Below are 16325 nucleotides of genomic sequence, written 5' to 3' on the forward strand. Positions count from 1 at the left end.
TGTAACAGTGTTTGAGACCACGTATAATTTCATAGCTTTGTATCAGTAAGAAGCATAAAAGTGGGCCGAAAACGGAAAATTTGTTGAATTTTAGTCCACCCGCCGTCCCACTGGCTTATGTATAGCTGAAAACGGACTGAAATGTTCCCCTAGAACTAATAGTTGCCCCCCGCCACTGACGTTAAAGTTCTTGCATTTATTTACTTTCAAGCCACTCATCGTATTTGGGCCTACTTCGAAGCATACGGTACTCTTTCCACTATCATTTCGGTCGCAGAATTCAACGAGCAATTGATGTCGGCTCCCGAATCTAAGCAAAGGGCTCAGTTACATGTAGAACCCATTATGGATACAATGATTCAATCAATACCAATAATAACTATACCAACAGTAATTTATATACAGAGAAAGTAAATTATGCCATCTGCCTGCTCCGGCCGTTTCTTGCGACCAAATATTTACTGACATAGATCAAGATGATAATGACCTAGTAAATTATATCTTAGGCTACCTACAGCTGTTCAACGGCTTGAAAAAATCGTGAATAACTTTCAAATGCAATACAATAGAAAAACGATTATCTCGCTCTCTCTCTCTCTCTCTCTCTCTCTCTCTCTCTCTCTCTCTCTCTCTCTCTCTCTCTATTACTTATCAAGACATGCGCTGTGAGACCTTTTCAGCAGCTGTGTATATATGATCACCATACTTCATATACTTACATAATTAATAAACATTTGAGAGAAGCAAAAAGCAGGAACCGCTACTCCACCTATTGCCCTATTTAAGAAACAAAACCATCAACCGGAATCTCACGCGCTTAGGCCCGAAAATTATGGAGGTGGAAATCCTCGTTCAGTCTGGCTATCGTAGATATACGCTGTGGTCGAAGATGGCGATAGGTCGTGTGTTATCAGTAACTACAATCGATTACCACGTTACACAGCCATTAGACATTCCAGGAAATCGAGATATATGGCTGCACTGAACGTTTGCTTCCAGGCCAATATATTGCAACAAATGATCCTGATATCCTTATGTTCCGTGTATGAACAGCGATATAAGCCCAAATCTATCTGGGACAGGCAACAATGTTTTTTACTTACTGTCGCTGTTCTATGAGCTGATTTTTTTTCTAGTGTACGGCATAAACTAACATGTCTCCTCCCCGCGTAAGGGCGCGGGGATAACCTTTTTGCCAACTGCGCGGTGCGAAAAATGAACGCTTTATGATAACAACAATGTTCTCGTGGCAGTTTTCTGGTAATAGCAACTGCCCAAACTATACCTAGAGTACACGTGTACACATTTTTCCATCTATTCTGGATTTAGTTTCGTAAAAAATCTAGTCTATGCTTTTCTTCTGTAATTTTAAAAATTTTCAGCAAAAATTCTCGTGTTGAGCCGACTGGGAGCGCATTGTCCATGTTCTGTTTTGCCAAAAGTTTCTGTGATCACAGCAACTAGCTCTTCCATGTAGGACGCGGAATTGTATTGGCCTCGCAATGACGCCGCAATTCGATCCCCTAACTTTCGTTTTTAACTTAAATGCACCAGTGAAAGACTAGGTTCACTTACGGCCTTTCAACCCACTGTTGTCATCAGTTATCGATAAATCCCACCACCAGCGCCCTTACTTTCGAGACCTGAACATTTGATCACTGATCCAAATCTTTAGTACGTACATGTATAGTCATTAGTAAATTAAATACGGCCATTTGGGAATTTCATACACTGCCGACCTAAATAAAATAGCTTCGCGCCTAAACTAAATAATTGCGGTTTTCTGAAGTAGAAGTTGCTTTCTTCTGCTTTCTAATGATAGCACACGTGACGACACTGTCGCTAAAGAAGCGTTTCAAACTGCGGTAAAGGACGGGTACTAACTGAGGCTTACCCCCTCCCTTTCCTCCTCCCCCTCAAGCCTGGCTCCGGTCACTGTTGCAACATGATTTGGCATACTCTAAATGCAGGTTATTACTGTCTTTTGTCACGCCCGAATCCTGACGCCGTGCTTGGGCAGTGTAATTTTTAGTTGTGAGATTTTCGTTATTTCTTGTTTAGCCTTGACTTGCCCTTTGATAGTATGCCATACGTTTTCCATCGAAGTTTCTTTGAACTGTGTTGCCCCGCTTCCATGATCCCGTTGACGAGACATAGTGCTCTGGCACCCTTCTCAGGCTTATAATATCTAACTTCAGAATGGCTTGGCCCATTCGAAATGGGCGTACTTTGTACGGTTTGGCTGAACTTTTTCACTGGTTTACGTAGCCTAAAACCACGTATCTCGATACGACGTTGTAGGACTCTTATGATACAATGATTCGAAGCCTTTTCTCCCTCTAACGCAGCTGAGAAAACTATTAGAAATGTTTCTTCGTTGCGTTATGTAGCATTTTCGACTTTTCTTTTACCCTTTTATTAACAGGCGAGACACTCCATACTTGCACCTGTATGCTTCGATATTCTGATCCTTACAGAAAAATTTGTTCGCCAGCGCTTCTCTTCTGTAGGTCTGGCTATTAGAGTCCATGAAACTTGTATGGTTGCAAGAACTGAAAAATCATTAAAGTTTGTTTTAAACTTAATCTGTGCTTACAATAACGTTGTCGCCATTGAATAGATAAGAGTAATGATTATATTGAATCATGTCATTTCACGAACGGAAAGGACGAAATTGAATACCGAAGATCTGTGGCACGAGTGTTCATACATGTTGTCATGAAGAGTCATTGGTCAGCGTCTTCCGTTCCAAAAATGCTTCTCTTTTCGATCATGTCACTGTATGTGCTATTAAAAAAGAGGAAGACAGCTTCCGTGCAAAAAAGACACATAGATGCTTAGTTCGGACGAGGAGATATCTTTGATCAAACTCGATGATATATGAAACACCTAAGTAATATTGTTTGATTAGCAAATATATATGTATGTATGTATGTACTTTAATGTTAATTTAAGTTTATGCTACTAAATGCTTAGTTCAAGCTGTTTGACCTATCCAAATAGGCTCCTCGGTTGCGCTGGATATTCCCAATTCTGAATATAAGTCATCTCGGCCTATGTAATTCATACTTCTTATTTGACTGTGTAGATAGTTAACTGTGGATGGGCAAGAATATGTGGGATTAACTTATATAGGGAAATGGGAATAATTTAAAAAGGGTACGAGATCTGGGCTATGTAAAATTTCGGAGTGACGCCTCATGCACGTGGAGTAGGTTGTGTATGGGTGTATGTTAGCGACAGTGGCGAATCCGGTTATTTGTTTGAGTAGCAGGACGCGTGTAGTGCGTTCACGAATTCATTATTACCAATTGGTGTAGAAATAGAAAACTAAAATACAGAAAAAAACCAATAGCATTTCCGGAGAATTACCTTAGGACGTCTGCAGAGGTGTCTCTGTGCAATCTGGGACTGAACACAAATCAAAGACAGGAGCAAGGTAACTGCAGTGCGATAAAAGTTGCTGAGAACTTGACCGAGTCAGAAGAATAGAATTACTACTACGGAATAACTGCAACAGGATTACGGAATTCGCTGTTGAAAGATACCAGTACAACTGCGTAGAAATCTTGTGGGTCTGCGATCAGACTACGTTTAGCTAAGTGTGACACGAATCATATTCGTTCATATTAATACTGGTCGATCAAATAACTACAAAAGGTTAATAAGTCAAATAGAGCAGACGGGATGGCCGTTTGTACATGCTACACCGTCTTATGTTCAATGAATTACATTAGTTAAATCAGCGGCGAAGCAGGTGTGGCACGAAGGTCGTGAGTCCGTCTGACAGGCATCACTAGAAACGTGCGTTCTCTGTCTTTTTCCACGTTAAACTGTGCTGGTTATTTTAATCGCATTCGCCCTGGACTGATCGTTATATAATGAAATGGACGGTGTGCATTGTATTTCCGTGAAAGTGGTGGTGTTTTGGCAATTCTAGTCCTTCCTAGATCCAAAAAGGCTATTAAGACATATGAGACATATTGTTTGTTTACTGCAAAAATTTAAAAACTTATTTTTTACATCTTGATATTAAATTTTGAAACTGTTTTTCGTAAAAATGGCACAGTTAATGAAATAGAGTGGCGAAACGGTCGAACAACAACGGGAAAAGCCGAAGCTTAAAGAACGCTCTAATGAGGAAACTCATTAATAACCATAATAAGATCCGTTTATGTTGATATCCTTGAACATCACCACGTTTTTATTAATAACGCTTGCTCATACAACAACGCCACCTAGGTTCTTTCCCTGATCAGCTACAAGGCGCTGCCACTGTATTACTCTGATCACCGATCGAGTTACCCCGTTCTGGGTGGTTCCAAAATCTCTTATAGGGTAGAAAAGGTTTCGACCTATTCTATTCGTCGAGACCAAGATACACCATACCGGATGTATAGGATAAAGGCTTCTAAGTTGAGAGTCTCAAGGATTCAAAAGAATCTTCAATTTAGGAAACGCACTTCACTCGTCTTTTCGAACTCATTGACGACCTTTTTGGGCCACTTTCGAAGAGACGTAATTGCCTACATATTTTAGTTGTAGAATCCTAACCACATACGTAACAAACCTGGGTCGCTTTTTGTCAAAATGTTGACATTGCTAAGTTCTGCGCACGAAACGTGAGCAAATGTATGGCTTAAACAAATCACCCTCTGGAAACAGGCACTCAATTATGGCTATTATGAAACGAAAAACGACCAATAAAAATGCCCATTACGGATGCATTCTTATAACATAATTATTGTTCTCGTGTGAGCCAGGATAACTAAAAACTCGTGCTCTTTGCACAGCTATAAGATAACACTAACTTTTACGCAACCGTTGTGTCTTTAAGATGTCCTTCAAGCTCTAGTGAAGCCTGCTCATATTGCAAGTTCTACCTGATTCTTGAAGCGACTAATTCCTCATGAGCGTCATTTATCAAATGAAGAATCGCTGACGAAATGAACGTAACGAAAACAGAAGCTTTTCCTGTGAGAATTTGCCCTAATTAGAGTAATTTTGCGACTCTACCGGAATAGTTTTAAATAATGATGTGAAAATAGCAAGGACAAAATACTGGGCTTCACCATATCAATTCATTTTCAGCGATGCTTTTTGGGAAATGCTCTTCACATACATCGCAGTTTACTTGAGGGGGAAGTCGCTTCCTTCCTGAAAATTTTTTTATTTATTTATTGCTTTATTTATGCTACTTGTTGCACGTACCGTTTGGCTGTGGCCAGCCTATTCACATACAGTTCTCTAATTTATATATATTATGCGCCGTCTCTCGCAGGATCTCGATTGAGCGAAAAATAGCAGCAGCAACAGAGCAGATGTGTGCCTTTCATCGTCTCTGTATGGCCGAAACACCGACGGTACGTGTAGTACCATTTACTACGTTTACTATAAATCAAGCGGTTTTGCGCCTAATCGGTATCGTCTATCCAAGAAGTAGCTACCTGTCGTTAATGTCGTTCATTTAGCTTTCTTACCTCGTTTTTAGTGAACAATCTTCGAGGGGCTATATCGGTCATTGGGGCTGCTATTTGACAGGCTATTAGACAGCATTCATCATTGTGTCTGCATTGGGTATGTTTTGCTATTATTGTGGTCGGCTACTCCTCTTCTCGCTGTACCCATACGTTGTGTCTTGAACTCGCGCTTTGTACGTAAGCATGAGCTATCAGCGGCTGTTAGCAGGAGTGATCACCAGCCAGCCAAGGAGACAGCAGTTCAAGGGTTCCTATAAGAGATCAACTCGCACTGGGCTACGTTGTCCTATCATGTCCCACTCACTCAGACAGGTCTGGCTTTTCGTTCCCAAGTGCTGGAGAGCCCACGGCATTCAATGAGCTCGGGCTAATTCCTGCGACTGCCAATTGCTGCCAGAGGGCAATGGGCAACAACGTCGACCATGGTTGTCCTTCAGACAAGCATTCTGTGTAGATAGATGATGACAACATAGTCATCCTTCAGGCGGAAGGATCAGCAACTCTGTTCAACCGTCGGCTGCCGCTACTACCACCAAAGCCTCCGGCAGGAGCCGTTAAAGTCGGTCAGCCACCGAATGGGAGGTCACTGGGCCGAAGAATTTATTTAACTCACACGGAAGGAAAAAACTAGGCTGATGATGATCTCACTGTCTAGCATTAAGTACGTAACCTGCTGGTGCTACTATAGATAAAGGCTACTAGGATAGCTTATGTGTAAATGTCGGCAAGCCAGATGGAAGTTACTACATTGTACGATACATGTTGGAGGCAGATGCTGTCGGTTCGCCGGGCTAATACCGAAAGCTGAATTGATGCGCAATAGTACGTTATGGGTCGGGTTCACCCTCCGTTGGTGCATGAAGATTGGGCTAGGTATGGCATACCGTAATCCGGGCGTCGGGTCATCTAATTTACTTAGCGCCGCTAGCCAGCTTGGCACAAGCCGACCAACAAAAAGCGAGTGTAACCGACAGAGAGGCGTGGTAGCGTCAGACGCGAACAGTGGGGGCAGTATCAGTAGCCGAAGCAGAAGCAGCAAGACCGCCAGATCAGCTTGTTCATAATGCAGTAGATGCCCACACTAACCCCTGCCTGAATACGAAGTGGGTAGCTTCGTCGTCGTTAAGAGTCGTTTCATGGCGTTGGCACCGCTCCTGCAAATAAAGCTCGTACTGTTAGCCACCGTTTCCCCTGTAACTATAGCTTACTACCGCCAGGATAGCTGTCTACTCAGACAACAGCGCGGTTCTATCCCAACTAGGTTTTCCCGCGGCGGGCCATCACACACCTTCCCAAATCCTCGTCTTAGTATGGATATGGATCACATTGGACGGTACCGCACGTTCCATTGAAAATATAAAGAGTTCGTGAAAGAGAAATCAAGACAGAAGGATGGTACGACGTTGCAGAAGACCGCTTTGAGTCCAGAGCCGGTTGACGTCGCATAAAATCAGGTCTAAGAAGATTACTGAGCTGTCTGTAGCCGATGAAAGCTGATTCTGACTACGAGTTTCATTTATGCGCAGGTATCTATTCATCAATTGAGATGTGAGACAACACACATGTCGCCTGCTGAGGACTGCTATGAAGTAATAAGCCGTATTGCCAGAGCTTAACATAAATACAGTTTCGGAAGCCGGAGGTTACAGAGCGAATTTCAAAGGCATATTTAAAAAGCGCCTCCGGCAATGACTTATTCCGTACTAACAGGATTACGACGGCTGTGTATACGTGATGCTAGCAAAAAAACAACAGCGTAACGAAGCAAGCAGTGACTCACTATCATTGCTATTGAGTTGATTAATGTTGCGTTTCACCTCGTCCAAAATTACGCTAACATTCAAATACCACTGTCGACGCTGCGGCATCATCCTACAAAATGCGTCATTCATCAGTTAATGTGAACAGTTAAGACTTCACCCGTCCTGCCCAATGAGACTAATAAAAGGAGCCGGTAATTTCGCTTACTTCGCGATCCCGCTTAACGGTCAAGGTGAAGGAAACACGGAAAGCAGATGGTTCGTATTGGATTGACACGCTTCAGCTGGCGCAGAAGAAAGGCCAGGCCAGCGGCAGGCACAGGGCACGACGAGGCTTCGTCACAGCCTTTCATCGAATCTCACGACTGCTGTTTCCTTTCGTCTGCAACGATAGGCCCGTCTTGCCGGCTGGATCCGACTAGTCTACCTAACTGCGCTTCACATCGATTTCTTCTAAGTAGTTTACCTTCGAAGGTACCTGCTGTAGCAGTTTGATTCACTCGAGTCCTGTCAATTCACGTTTGGCCTACTCTCCGTCCTAAGTTCCCGAAAGTGGTTGGATAATTAAGAGATTAGAGAGCTAACAGTACTACTATATATTGATGCGAATAAGTTGATGATTAAAACGTACGTAAAAGGGTACGGTCATGATCACAGTGACAATCACGCACAGTTGTTAATGCTGTTTCTCTTTAGAAGTCGATGTATCCTAAAGGGCCATACAAGCGTGCCAAGTTATGCACCTTCCCGCGAGGCACAAGTATTATCTGAATACAATAACTACTATTAGCTACAGTATTGTTATGTGATAACAATTCGATCAAGAGAATTAAGTCCCAGCAATTAAGCTTTTCGCACGGATCAACCGTGTACATTGATTTCATCAAACGGACCCAAGAAACCGGACGATCCGGTATTCAGCAAATCGACGGTTCCAGCGAATCAGGGCTGGAGCGCTCAAAGGCTAGTTCAAGTCAAAAACGATAACCCAGCATGTCAGAGTACGTATAGAGACTACCGCTGCTTCTGCCAGCCGGCTTGAAGTAGACTCCTTCCACCCTCCGTCTCCATTATTCTATGTTGCTGGTACACTAAAGCAAAGCGGGTCTGGTACCCGTCCCGTGGCACCATCACTGCCAGCACTACCATTACGATGGTTATTTATCAATGTTGGCCGATCCAGCATGAATGGCGCCATCCTGGGTTGACGTCACCACAAGCAACGCCAGCTGGACTCGCGGTCATCAGGCATAAACGATGTCAAACGAAAGGCCGCTACAGCAGAGTTAGGTAATGGGAGGTAAAGAGCTTGATACCTTCGGATGGAGGTGACTGCTGCTCCTGGCGGCCCTTGACTGACTGGGTCAAACCGGCGCGATGGACACTTCTGCATTCGCAGCAACCATTGAATGTTGAGTGAGCGGACGACGTCGGCCGGTAAGCAGTTCGATCAATGATGTGGCGAGGGTGGGTCAAGGAGCTACAAAAAAGCGGAAGGAAGACAGATTCGAAAAGTGCCCATATAAAGAGAGACTGGCACTACACCTCCTCAACAAAAAAGTCTCTGTGGCCATCTAAGTGTACGTTCTAGGTGAGTATGCAATGGTCAGCAGAGGCAGCGGTCTCAAGGACTAACGACCTTTGTTGAGGTCTCAAGGACTAACGACCCTTGTTGAGAGACCGTCCGACAATCCTCCAAATGAAAGGAGCAAGTGGCGAATAGACATCAGCGGCGGGTGCTGTCGATTCTCCGGCTCGGTGGATGTTTGTCTTCATCGATGTCAGCATCGTGGCATCGGCGGCCGCAAACGGCGACGACAGGCCCCATCCGACGAAAAGAGGCCGATGCAAGCCAGCCTGGACTCGGTAGCCCTTTCTTTTCTGAAGCACACACCAGAAGACTTGGCGAGATTACTCACTTTGCTTTTTTACGATGCTGCTGCGCTGCCACTTTCAGTGCGACCACGACTACCTGGATTAGGCGGGCGCACTTAAGCAGAAAGAAACAGGAAAGCAGCAAATACACTTTGGCCGTGGGGAAGAAGCTGCTGAAGGGTAAAAAGGAGGGATCCCCATTAGAAGTCCCCGACCACTTCATCGCGTGCCGACAGCCGCGAGTAACGTTGTGTTCTGCTACCGGCAACGCTCGTATAGCTCTTGCCGCTGCTACTAAATATAAGCGCTATGCCAATGCGGAGTTCGTACAGCTTCGAGCGAACCTCAGCGCAAAGAACTCAAGTGACAGGAGACACCGCCCATTACCCTATCCGGATATCCAACAGTGGTATAGTCGTGATATCATTAAAAACTAATTCAGTATAATAATGCTTCTGCCGTGTCCCAGTCACGCGTAATATACTATATAATTCACAAATTGCGCTCGGATTTAATCCTAATCACCGAAAAATCGTGCAGGATTCGTTGCACTCGGCAGATGTCAGTTCAGTATCTTATGCTCAATTCGAAACCCCAAAATGTTCTACTTTTGTTATTGATTTCAGGACAACGTTTTATGGGATCCAGGATAACATATTTATGTACTATGGATAACCTAAAGATGTTCCTAGTTGCGAATTTTTGGAAATATGCTAGTTCTGTATAATATATTATGCGATTGTATATAGCCGTCTAGGTGTCACTGGTCGTGTTGTCCTATTAAGGACTACCAACAATTATATAGCCAGTATCAAGACATTTTCACGATATAAGTAGTCATGCCTTTTCAAAACATTGTCAGGGTTGCTGTTGCAAATCGAACTGTGTCTGCACAAATTAAAACACTCTGAAGTACGTTCCAAGCTTCAGGCATGACCAAAAGCGAAATGTATTACTAACGATCATGAAGCTCCTTCATGTTTGTGGCGTACGCAGATACGGGTACACCCGCGTAGCAAAGGGTAATGCCAGTTTTTCAGATAGAGACGCACGAGGATGTACTTAATTGTTATACTGATCTTGTGCAGACTCGTTTTTGTTGCTTTGAAGACCAATGACAATCATAGCTCGTAATAGCGAGTTCTCGTAATACTGCAGAGATCATTGCAATACTTGTCCTAGGAACACTTAGAAAGGTCGTCTAACTTAGCAAATAGGGGCAAGCCCGCTTTGTTTCGTATTAGGGACATGACGCAAAGCCAAAAGAGATCACAGTCGGTCTATAACGTATGTTCTATTAGGACATAAGAAAAAAGCAAACAAAAATTAGTATTTATATATATCTGCTCATTGTTTTACAAAAGTGTGTCTGCTACGCTGACTATTAGTTTGCCCGAGAACACCGAGTAGCGTAGTGCCTTCGAAGCGTTGAAATTTAAAAGCTCCAGGGTAAAACGACAGCGAGTTTAATGCCAACGTATTAAAGTTTTGGTGTTGGATAAGAAAGAGAAGATCGAGCAACACCTGTGAATGTTGTTGAAATTAGTGGCATGACCGTCAAGGGTCACACGTGTCGACACAACAGATTGGTCGGGCAACTACTGCAATCATTGGCAGTTCCAGCGGCCTGTCCAGCCTTGTGTATCGGCAAGCCGACCCAACTGACTTCCTATAACCTGTTAGTTCGTGTACCTTTCCCGCAGATGCTATTGCAGCAGGGACATCGGCGCTGCCGGCCGAACTGAGTGAAAAACGCCATGTGTAACTATGATGACAGCAGTAGTACCAAACGAAAGCTAGCTCATTAGCTAGTTCAGCAGCATTAGCCAGACGCCGACAGCGACGGAGATCGAAAGAGACCGAAAAGGTGGCAATATTACGCCTTGCACTTCTACTGTGCGACTGCTAATGCTAACGGCAGCAGCTGCAGATCCTGCGGTTGTTACAGATAGGCGTGGAAAGACGCGTGTGTAGGTATACATAAACACGCGAGCGTACAGGATGGCCCAGACAGGTCAGCTAGACGCGGAGTCGAAAATTCGGGCGGAAAACAAGAGTGTCATATTCTTTTTTATAAAGCGAGTTTGTTCTAATAATAGGATCTCCCAGACGTTAGCAGTCGCTGTCCTCAAGATCACGCAGCAGCGGCACCGAGCACGGAGTTCTAGCCAAATAATGCCCTCCGTATAGAACCATCCGTTATAAAGAGGATCCATCTCTTTGAATTTAACGGCACCTTTCCGTGTGTTGATGAGGTCAACATATTTTTCTCGGAAATGCTTTAAACACCTCGGCCTACCACACCCGGTCGCCTTAGTTTATCCTAAGGACGGCAGTAAACTATTCTCCCGAAGACAAAAAGTCGCTTCGCGTCTTGATATAAGCGTCAGAGTCCAGTTGTGCTTGTCCGTGTCACGACTGTAATCGTCTCTGCACTGCTCATCTGGATATATTATGCATTGATGGATCCGTTGTTATCTTAGCTGGACTAAATATTTCCCGCTTAACAACGACAGACTTGTTCCTTTTCATGTTCTTATTATTAGTAGTTCGATGGTAGTACTGCTCGTCCAAGTCACTACAAACTATACCCTATTATAACCCTATGCATACCAAATTATACTAACCCTAAAAAACCCCCAAAAAAAAAACAAAATTCTGTAACGAAAGCCTCAGTAGCTGCCGCACAGCAGCAGACTTCATCGCAGTATCGGAGCAAACGAACCATTTACAAGTGACAAGGTTATAATGCAACCCCTCACCTTAAACTTCCTCATGAAGAACGATTCCCTTTTTTCCGGTAACCGAACGTTAATATTGCCAATTTGCAAATAGTTTCTATTTTCTTTGCTTTTTATTTCTTTTTTCTTATTTGGTACATATAAAAGAATAGCGTCCTAAGGTGAAAAAGGGTAGGAGAGTAAGGTATGTGTAGTAATACGCTTCCAAATATTAACCAGGACACGTTTACTTCGTTGACTATTTGTTAAGAATTATCATGTGTAACAAGATATAAATTATGACTCCTTTTTTTTTTATAGCTCTACTGGAGATGCTGATGCGTAGACCAGCTTACTTTGGGCCTAATAGCACAGGTACAAATATTATAAAAGCTGCTACTGGCACTGATGTCAGGAACTTGTGCAACGATTGACTCAACACGCAGTTCTCGGTAAAATTGGCCACGGTGTCACGCCTATCGTAGTATAATAAGCGTGCGGAGATGACCAGCATCAAGTGTCTCGGTGTGGAAAGCGTGCTAGCTATCTTTTTAATTGCGTTCTCGGTTGGCCTGTCTTTTTATGCTCGTCGTGCCAAAAGTAACAGCAAATACACTCTCTGGCAACCGCCATTTTTATAGGCCGCATCACGTATCGATCAAGGACTAACTCCGCCGTCGTAGTTATGATAGGTACAAGCTTTATATATAAATATGTACTATTACGTACTTAGTGGTGTATTTTTTGAAAAAGTATTGAAATGAAACAGGATCATCTTATATTGATTAACTCTGAGATGCCGTGAAACCGTTAAAACAACTATTTCTCCGTCTCGTTAAGGCCCTTATCTGTCTACCATCAACCCACAGAAATACAAACGTATGTAACATTGACCCCGAGGTTTGAAAAGTGGCCAGATAAATATTCGGCCTTGTATACGATTGACGACTTGTTACCTTAGAAAAGTTTTCGTAGGTACGGTGGACAATTAGAGACGCAACCGTCTGGGGCGATGAAGTAACAGCGAACTGTTCGCTGTACAAGACGAAAAAAACTTTCAAGCATAATCTTAGACAAACTAGTCGAGTAGAAACCCCAGCTAACTAGATGTATGATAACACGCGAATACTGGCACGTTATTGAATAGGCAGATGTTGCGAGGTGTTAGCTTCCAATAGCCCTGGCGAGCCCAGTGTTTAAAAATATGGGTACCGAATGATTGCAAATCCATGAATTATTTGTGTGTCTCCTCTATCCCGGCAAACACCTGGAGAAGAAATAGCGTTGCCTAATCAAAGCTGTCTGGCGGATGACAAATCGGAGATCCTCTGCCCTGAAAACGAACTTCTGGAACCTGGGGGCGCTGAAGGCTTCATACTGTGAGTGGTACAAAATAAAATCGTTCTAATCAGTGTCCTTGCTGGAGAACAGAGGCTTCGTCCGGGTCTGCCTTTGCCATTTGACACATAAGGGAACAGCTAGCAATGTTAGGTTCCACGCTTCTGATAAACTGTTGATTCTGCGAAAGGAAATCCTGTCAGCCAGCTATGACGCCCATGGTGCGTACAAACAGTCCATCTCCGTACTCGATAACTTCATGGTCTCCTCGAGGGACACATGATACTGATACCGTGCTGACATCGGACAGAGTAAGGCCATCAAGTACACACGCAACCGCCATTTGTCTATGATAGTCACACAACATTTCACTAAACGGATGCTTCTAAGGCCATTAGTTTGTGTATGCTTAAACTTAACCTAGAATGCGACATGTGATTATGGGTGTGATACGACCAGTTACCGAAGTGGTACTCACTTGGAGAAATTGCTCATTTACTCAAGGCACCATTATGACATTGCCTGAGCGTTCTTTAAATTGAAACATCGTTTTTCTAATGATTGATATAGATTATATTATTTCTCAACTGTATCGTACTAAAGCCCATCCGGGTTCAGCATAGATACTTATTACGCTCAAATAGCGTAACAACGTCAATTACCCTTGCGAGGAAGCATATAGAAACGAGATAAATGCCAATAGAAAACATTGAGAAATATTTGTACCTTTATTTCGCTGACGTTAGTTTTTCTCAAAGGTACTTTTATGAATGACTCAAGTTGTGTGCGCTCTATCACTAAGCCCAAAGATGCTTGCCGATATATCAGCATTCTCTAATGCTATATAATTGCTACATATAAATGCTATATAATTATACGTTTTTTAAGTCAGGCTTAGAAAGCATCACATTATCTCAAACAGCAAAGAATCAACGCGCGTACACAAACCAACGGATTCTAACGAGCATGGGGTGATAACAGCTGATTGTAAATTCATGTTGGCTTTCTCGAACCCATCCGTTACGACGCAGAACTTAAGCGTTTTCAAGAAAAGTTATCAGTGACGTATACAGTCACTGTTTGTCACAGTGAAGAAGTATCTATTGTCCCTTTATCATATCCATGCAGCTGTGACCTTCCACTCGAACATTCAGGATCGAATCTTTGGCCCACCCTAAAACTTAAATGTAACACGGGCAAGTGTTTTCTAAAAACCTTCTAATCGATAACTTGTTTATTTTCCATAATATCTAGAGGTCACTATGTCACCTATCGATTACAATTAAATCGAGGATTTCGATCGCTACGCACGAATTTGGCTTAGGCTGTCTACTCGATTTGGAAAGCTGTCGTCAGGAGAAACAAGAGACTGATAATGAATATAGTTAATCAGCGTTTTCGCATATCTATAGCAAAAGTACCACGTGAATTTCTTCACAAGATAGAGGCGGACGTAGTTGCAAAATTAAACGGAAAAACTGTTTACCGATCGTGGGGGGCCCGCCTCAAATGATTGACCTATCCACGGAAAGCAACTATAACAGCATCACCGCAGTCCTGTTTTCGGCAAACCTAGCCTAGACGCTGAAAACGCGAAAAGCAGCTTAAACATGACCGAGGCCTCACAGGCTTCGTTCGTCCTTTGTTCGTCCCTATTAGCCCGCATTGCTATTTCAATAAAGCTGCGACAATTCACTCAGGTTGTTTCTATGCTGTTTTACCTACGCCAAAAGTATTCATTCTTAATATCCGACAATGTAGTTTTCGTTGATTACATTAGAGGCTTGATTTTTTCGCTATAGCAAGATGAGCTTAGCAGTTCCATGGCCGGCTGGTGGATTCCATAGTTTCAACCAGAGTTGAAGAGCAATTGGTTAGTACTGAAACATCCGGCATTTGCCTGCTCCCTAATCACATGCCAAATTTCCAAGCATCCAAATACTGTCTTTTGCAAGTACACTAAGAAGAGCAATTCTTTGTTCCCTGTTAACTTTGAAATCAAACGCAAATTCTAGTTTCCGCAAATTTCGCAAGAAAAACACGGACGAGCGCGTGGTAGGAACCAAAACATGTCATGTCAAAGGTTCACTCAGCCATTGCGAAAAACTCGCAGAAAAGTTTTATACCTCACACGAGACCCTCGTATTAGACTGCTTTGTTTATAGCAAAAATTGTACAAAGGGCAGACTCGTCAATCATAGCATCCAGAGAACCTAGGTGCAGTCAAAGGGGAGTTCCAACACGTCGCCGCAGGTGATCAGACCTGGATACATGGGCACGGTGGAGAGACAAAACGACAGTATTCGAAGTGTCGCTTCGAAGTCAATTTCAGAATGAAGAACACTACAAGATCCGGGTCCTTTTCACCATCTAGTTCGACGGTAAAACGATCGTCCGTCATACACACATACGTACCGAGTGGTTTTACCAAGAGTAGAAATATTAACAATATGTTTTACGAAGGCTATGGACTTCTTTCTGGCAAAACAGGGCGGAACTGTAGGAGCCGATACTGCCCATGCTTACACGTTACCATATGTACCATGTTGTACGCAGGACAAGTTAATACCTCAACCCACGCACGCATCAGATCCTGTTTCCGGTGGTCTTCCTGCTTCCGGAGCTCACAAAAAAGCCTTGAGAAAACTTAAGAAAAAGATGAGAATATAATCGCGGCAATTCGAAAACGATTTTAACGACTATAAATAGTGAAATATAGATATCGATTCTAACAGGGACAGTGATATATAATTGGTACAAAGCCGAAACCTGAATGCTATCTTATTCATCTCCATTAAATGGCCCATCAAAGTAACTTCATAATTTTCGACTTTTGTTTTAGCACTTCTGTTTCATGCAATATTATTTCTAGTTCTTTTTTTTTTTCGTGAACAGAAACGGCAACCGGGATACGCACTACCGAGAAGGAAATGTATAAGGGGAAAGCTATAATCGAATTAGTATGACGTTTTCCGTGCCTTCGACCGGACTCGGTAGCCACAACGCAGGTTGTTGATATATGTTAAAAACCTGTTTAAGCAGATGACTATATTTCGGAGAAATCAGTAATTCTATTTCTCTCACATTTGGTACCAACGGACATACGATTTTCATGTGGTACCACTATAAAGTTAACTGTTGTACGATAACGT

The 16325-nt window shown here is 43.1% G+C and overlaps 1 protein-coding gene and 2 long non-coding RNA genes across 20 annotated transcripts in view; 1 reads left to right on the forward strand and 2 right to left on the reverse strand.

Annotated features, from left to right (window-relative positions):
* The window catches only part of stg1 (stargazin-like protein), a 44715-nt gene that overhangs the window by 24595 nt on the left and 3795 nt on the right, over positions 1 to 16325 (reverse strand). The window lies entirely within an intron of this gene.
* LOC147754706 (uncharacterized) overlaps positions 1 to 16325 on the forward strand; it is a 54485-nt gene that overhangs the window by 5277 nt on the left and 32883 nt on the right. The window contains exon 4 of one of the 8 annotated variants that reach the window (XR_015329870.1): positions 5282 to 5442. The exons of the other annotated variants lie outside the window; for them this stretch is intronic. This is a non-coding gene — a long non-coding RNA (uncharacterized LOC147754706). Of the gene's footprint in view, positions 1 to 5281; positions 5443 to 16325 lie in introns of those variants that run through there. 8 annotated transcript variants of the gene reach the window in all.
* Positions 2139 to 13722, reverse strand: LOC147754707 (uncharacterized). Its single transcript, XR_015329874.1, has 3 exons — positions 13652 to 13722; positions 5481 to 6634; positions 2139 to 2552 (listed from the first exon to the last, which is right to left on the reverse strand). It is a non-coding gene; the product is annotated as an uncharacterized LOC147754707 (long non-coding RNA).

This window comes from Varroa destructor, unplaced genomic scaffold (assembly GCF_002443255.2).
Source record: "Varroa destructor unplaced genomic scaffold, Vdes_3.0 BEIS01000006.1, whole genome shotgun sequence".
Classification (NCBI taxonomy): Eukaryota; Metazoa; Arthropoda; class Arachnida; order Mesostigmata; family Varroidae; genus Varroa; species Varroa destructor.